This window comes from Wolffia australiana, chromosome 17, assembly GCF_029677425.1.
Source record: "Wolffia australiana isolate 7733 chromosome 17, ASM2967742v1".
In the NCBI taxonomy this organism is placed as follows: domain Eukaryota; kingdom Viridiplantae; phylum Streptophyta; class Magnoliopsida; order Alismatales; family Araceae; genus Wolffia; species Wolffia australiana.
Genome location: NC_135851.1, coordinates 11417556 through 11423555, shown reverse-complemented (window position 1 = coordinate 11423555; position 6000 = coordinate 11417556).

The window sequence follows — 6000 nt, the reverse complement described above, 5'->3', positions numbered from 1 at the left end:
ATAGTTATATTATAGAAAAATAATTTATATTTTTTTCATCACACAAGAGGGTCAATACATCAAGCAATTGTTTAATCTATGGGGTTATAATGAATCATCCTTAACTTTTATCATTTTCTAATTAATTTGTATTTATTTTTAGGTTCACTAAATCAATGATAAATATACTTATTTTAAAAATTCAAACTATGAAAAAAACTCATTGTCTATTTTCACTCCTCCATAAATATTTTCCACAAATCCAATTTATAATTACAAAAGGTATTATACTATCCTGTGTCTCATTCTAGTGAAACACCAAAAATATGATGTGACATCCAAATACATTAAGTTTATCATCAGAATAATAAAAGCAATTATTAAATTTGTCTCAAAGTAATCCAACATACAAAACAAAGTAAAAAATGCAAAACTCAGTTAAACTTGAATCTATTAATTTAACAACCAAATTTGATGAAATAAGCATCAGTATTTAAATCATTTAAACATATTTTTTCATAGTTTTAGTTAAATGTTTTAAAGCTATTGGTAACGTCTAATAATCTAAGTCATCATACGAATCTCGTATACTTAGAGATAAAGTTGATAAATGCAGGGAAACAGAAGTTTTGACATTTCTATAAATATTTGAAAGTAGTAATCTCCATTATCTTTCCCCAAGTGTTTCCAAACCGCTTACTATTGATCTTCATAGACACTTATGTCAATATATAATAATATTGCGACTACATAAATTATTAGGTTTGATATTTTTTACAACAAGCTAAAATATCTAGTGTAAATATTATTGTCTAAATCCTTTCTGATCCCTATTTTTGTGTCCCTTTTTCATAAATTTAGGCTGAGTCTAAAAGGAGCATTTTCATTATCAATTCTCATTCTAAATGAACACTCCAGTATGTAATGGTAGAATCTTAGTGTGCATGTAGACTAAGGCTTATAGGAAAAAATTAAACACATAAATACTTATTAATTAGAAATTCAGAGCTTCCCATACAAAAATATTGAAAACAAATAAAACATAAAAGTGGGAAAAAGTATTTTACAAACTCGTTAATTAACTTCAAACTCAGAGATCTCACTTTGTCTAAGTTAAGAATATTCACTATTAAATATTTTCCAAAATGCAGAAGTGGAACTTATACGCTCATAATCTTGAAAAATTGAAGATAAAGCAAATCTATGGTAATGAGCAATTCTAAGGGTTCAATCACTATACATATTTGTGATAAGGTCCTCAAAGGGTTAGTTATGTGTAAATTGATAAAAATGATGAGTCTAATAGTTTTATAAATTATACAATTCCTGAACAGATGTAAAAATGATGGATTGAACCCAGAAAACAATATGTAACGACTTAATAACTAGTTATCTTTGATGAAGTCAAGAGGAGTCGCACTAGACATATATGTAAAACTGAAATTAAAGTTGTTTAAAGTATTGGTTCATGAACTATGAAAATGTTAAAAAAATAACATAACCCTGTAACTGATATGAATCGGTTACAAATGTACGTATATGATGGCACATTAGTAGTATGGAGCTTGGCCATAAGATCTCCAGTTGTGATCCTTTATGGCCTATTGACTTCTGATGGATGAATAAATATTAAGAAAACCTATTCCTTAAATCTCCTACTCCATCTTTCACATATTATGTATTTTTTACATGAATGTAACTTAAGTACTCAGAAAACTTCATCGGAAATATTTGTATCCCATTTGGCCTTAAAAGAAAAAAAATACTATAAGCAACTAATTATTCACATTATATTATAGTAAAATAAAGATTAATCTGTTAGGACTATAAGCAACTAATTGTTCACATTGGTTCCCCCATAGTTTTAAAATAAAAAATAAATAATTTCATTTTAGTACAAAATGGATAAGTATGCTGGCAGACATGAGAGCCATATCACATTGAGGAAAGGAAAACTATTATTTTTTAAGTAATATTTATAAACTGGGATTTGTTGTCCTTTTGCTTTATGAGTGAATATAGACTTGAAATTATATAAAATACAGTTTCCAGCTTTTCTTGAGAAAAAACTTTAATCAAACTAAAGACTTTCTTAGATATTTAAATGTAGACTGTTAGGATTTCACGACTTGTGCAGTGATTCTTGCTTTGTTTGATACTGAACATTAGATATTAATAAATCATAAATCTCATATAACTAAGATGATCATGTTGTTTGGCTTATACTTAAATCACCATTTTATCAGTAATGGAAATCGATGTTAGATTTGGATCCGTCGAGAAAAATATCTGGGGAAAGCTTAGGAATAGAGGTCAAGTTTCTGGGTTTTACTGTAGTTTGCCTTTTTAAGGTAAAAATGTTTCGCATCGAGAACAATGGACAAATCAAAATCCATTTCTCTATTTTCTGTAGAGTTTGCTTAGTTTCTGCATCTTCAGTTGGCAACTATAATCATTACTAGAGCACGCATTGACGTGTTTTTGTACCTTATACTAATATAATTTACTACATTTACAAATTCTAACAGAACTTGTAAAATCTTATGTCGAGAAATCATTCGATGCATGTATGTCTCCCAACATGAACGTACTAATTAAACAGTTAAAAGTGAAGACGAAGCACAGAGCAACAGAGGAAGCTCGCCAGCGGACCGATAGGAACCTTAACTAGCCAATAATAATGATACACATATCCCATACTCGTTAGAGATTAGATGAAATAGGAAACATATAAATTCAAACATAGATTAGGATTAAATATAGATAGGATCAAACATAGACTAGGATTAAATTTAGATTGGATCTCAACGATCAGGATTAGATCGGGACATAGCTGTTATACCAGTTATAGCGGCTATGATTTAAACAGATCAAACGACCTAGGCCGTTCGATCCATAGCCGTTATACTAGTTATAACGGCTATGATTTAAACAAACTTTCTATATTTAGTACAACTTAGTTTATATAAATACTAACCAATGTTTACGCTTTTAAATGTGGAATACAAGAGATCTAACTACTGTCTTGCGTCTCTTGCTCTCTCTCTCTCTCTCTCTCTCTCCTCTTTCTCCTCTCATCTTCTTCCCTCTCTTCTATCCTTCTCTCCATCTCCAAGCGAGTTCCGACTCTTTCAATAAGTACATACAATCATTAAGTCTTTGATCATGTCGCTGTGATGTTGGAATAAATATAACTAAACAGCTCTGTAGGGAGCCGTTTATTTCTAGAGAAGAAATTTGGTGATTTTACAAAAAACACGCACCTGGTTATGAACGCATTTATCGTTCATAAAACACACGCACTGGTTCTGGTAAACCATAGCGCCTGACAGTTTCAAGCATTCCGCGACACGTGGTTTACGAATGAACGTATTTCTCGTACATAGAAAACACGCTCCTGGTTCTGGTAAACCATAGCGCCTTACAGTTTCAAGCATTCCGCGACACCTGGTTTACGAATGAACGTATTTCTCGTACATAAAAAACACGCTTCTGGTTCTGGTAAACCATAGCGCCTTACAGTTTCAAGCATTCCGCGGCGCCCATTGGCAGAACTACATAATAATCATATTTCTGTTCGTAAAACTACCGAAGAAAATTGAACGGATAGCCTTCACCTTACATACTGCCTACAAAAGCGAGTGGAAATGTTGAATAAGTATCCACAACAGCCCTTGTAACGTACCTTTCGCTCTCGTTCAGCATCCGAAGAAGTGAAGGATTAGCTATGAATCGCTCCCCAGTCCTCCCCATCTATCTATCCATTATTGTCTTCCTTAGTACAGATATCCCGTCCCTTGCCGCCGGCCCCCTTGCACTGGACTGCAGTGGCGATAGGGAGGCTTCCCCCCAGGTCAAAGCGAGTATCGCAAAGGTACTATCAACGCTTCAATTAAAAACTCCCTCGCTAGGGTTCTTCGCTACATCTTACGGAGTAAGCAACCGTGATCGTGTTTATGGCCTTGCCCAATGTCGACGAGATATTAATCCTGAGGCATGTAGGATATGCCTCCGAGATGGTCCGTCGCAATCATCATGCCGCGGAAAAGAAGAATTATGGATGTGGTTTGACCACTGCTTCTTTCACTACGATACAAAGCCCATACCGGGGAAGTTTGAGTCTACCTACGGTATCTTCCACAATAGTGAGAATAACATAACGAACAGCCTGCAAGAACAATATAGGTTCTCCACGGTGAGACGATCGTTAATTCAGAAAGTTAAGGGGCAGGCGGTGGAACGAGGAAGTCTTGGAATGGGAAAGAGTCAGACCAGGTTCACGTCCTCGATATCTATCTATGCTCTTATGCAGTGCACGGACAACCTCCCTTCGCTGGAATGTTCAAAGTGTCTTTCATACTTGATTAGTAACGTTCCAGAGGTTTGCGCTTACAAGAGCGGATGCTGCGGGGTTACAAATGGATGCTACGTCCGCTACGACACGACTCCTTTCTTCCTTTCCTTCATCAACGAGTCTTTATAAATGGTGCGACAACTCTGTCTTCAACAAGAATAAAATCGGTATGTGCGGAATAAAGCTCATTTCTTTTTTAGTGAGATCTAAGGAAATGGCGTGATGCGGATGTTCCGGTTACATACGAACCCTGTAGTCAGTTTGAATATTCCAGTTATAATAAATTTTACAGTTGCCGTTTTTCCATCCAGGTTATAACATTCTTTACTTCGGGCCGCTATGTCTTCTTATATTTTCTCAGAAGGCGGATTTTTTACGAAAGGTATTCATAGCCCTAAAATCCCACTGTCTCTCTCCTGCGTTATCCCTAACCAACCTTCATCAAACTGAACCACCATGAATCTTATGTCAGAGGAAAACATGGGAATGTCTTGTCTGGAAACACACTTTCCCCAGAAATATTTCCCTGCCCAATTCTGATATGTGCTCAGCTGTTGAATTCTAAAGCCATCGTTCACACAATCCAAATAAGAATCACACAGTAAAAGATAAAACAAAATCAAAATGGTGCGTCTAAATTAACTCATAAAAATTAATTAACAAAGGATTGGTTAAGCCCAATAGTTAGGCTAGTTGCCAGTACATGGTGTGCCAAGCTACACCTCATGATCTAGAATATACAAAGGATTACATTGACTTTCTCAAAGAACATTAACTGTAACCAGTTGCTATGTTGATAACATCTTCTTAACTCTCCTAGGATAACTTAGGGTATGGTCAATGGTCAACCCCTAATCCGTTATCCGGCTTACTACTGACGCATTGAGAAGTCATCGGAGAATTATTCTCTAATTTTCCTCTACCTTATCCATGGACTTGATTGTATTGTCTTCCTTTAGATCTTTTGCCTTATGACAAGCTCAGACGATCCCATTTGGACACCTCAATCTAGGGAACTTCTTGTTCTATCTGAGCTAAGACATTTGAGAATTCCAGGATTAGAAATTTATAGATTATAATCAAAACACAACTGTTCGTCCACATCATGTCTTTGGTGTATTAAGTCTAAGCTCGTCTTTCATAAACATCACATGAACCAACCTAATTCACAGTTTGTAATAATACTATCGAGGAAATAATTTGCGTCAAATGAACTCTTTTAGTTAAAGAGCACCCACTATTTCTCCTTTGTGTATCCACCCTTGTGGCTAGGGGATCAGCTATACTTATCACCTGAGTGGGTCAAGATAATGTTATTATATTCATATGCTTTGATGTCCTCCTAGAGCATCCATTGAGTATCAATTATTAGAACAACCATTTCAACACTTCTGTTCTTTATATTATGATCACATCCTAACTCACTCAAAGCATGTATTCATGGATTTTACTATAATCATCACATCCAGAATATATGAAAAATATTATGTCAATGAACAATCAATGAGATAATAAATCTTTGCTTATCTTGTTGTCTATTTATATTTTCATCAATCTGCTTCTGGGTTCTTGAAGCCTGGATCTAGAGGAAGAACTCAAAATGATTCACAATGGAAGGCTTAAACATAATCATAATGGCATCATTAAAACATGAAATGACTAACATC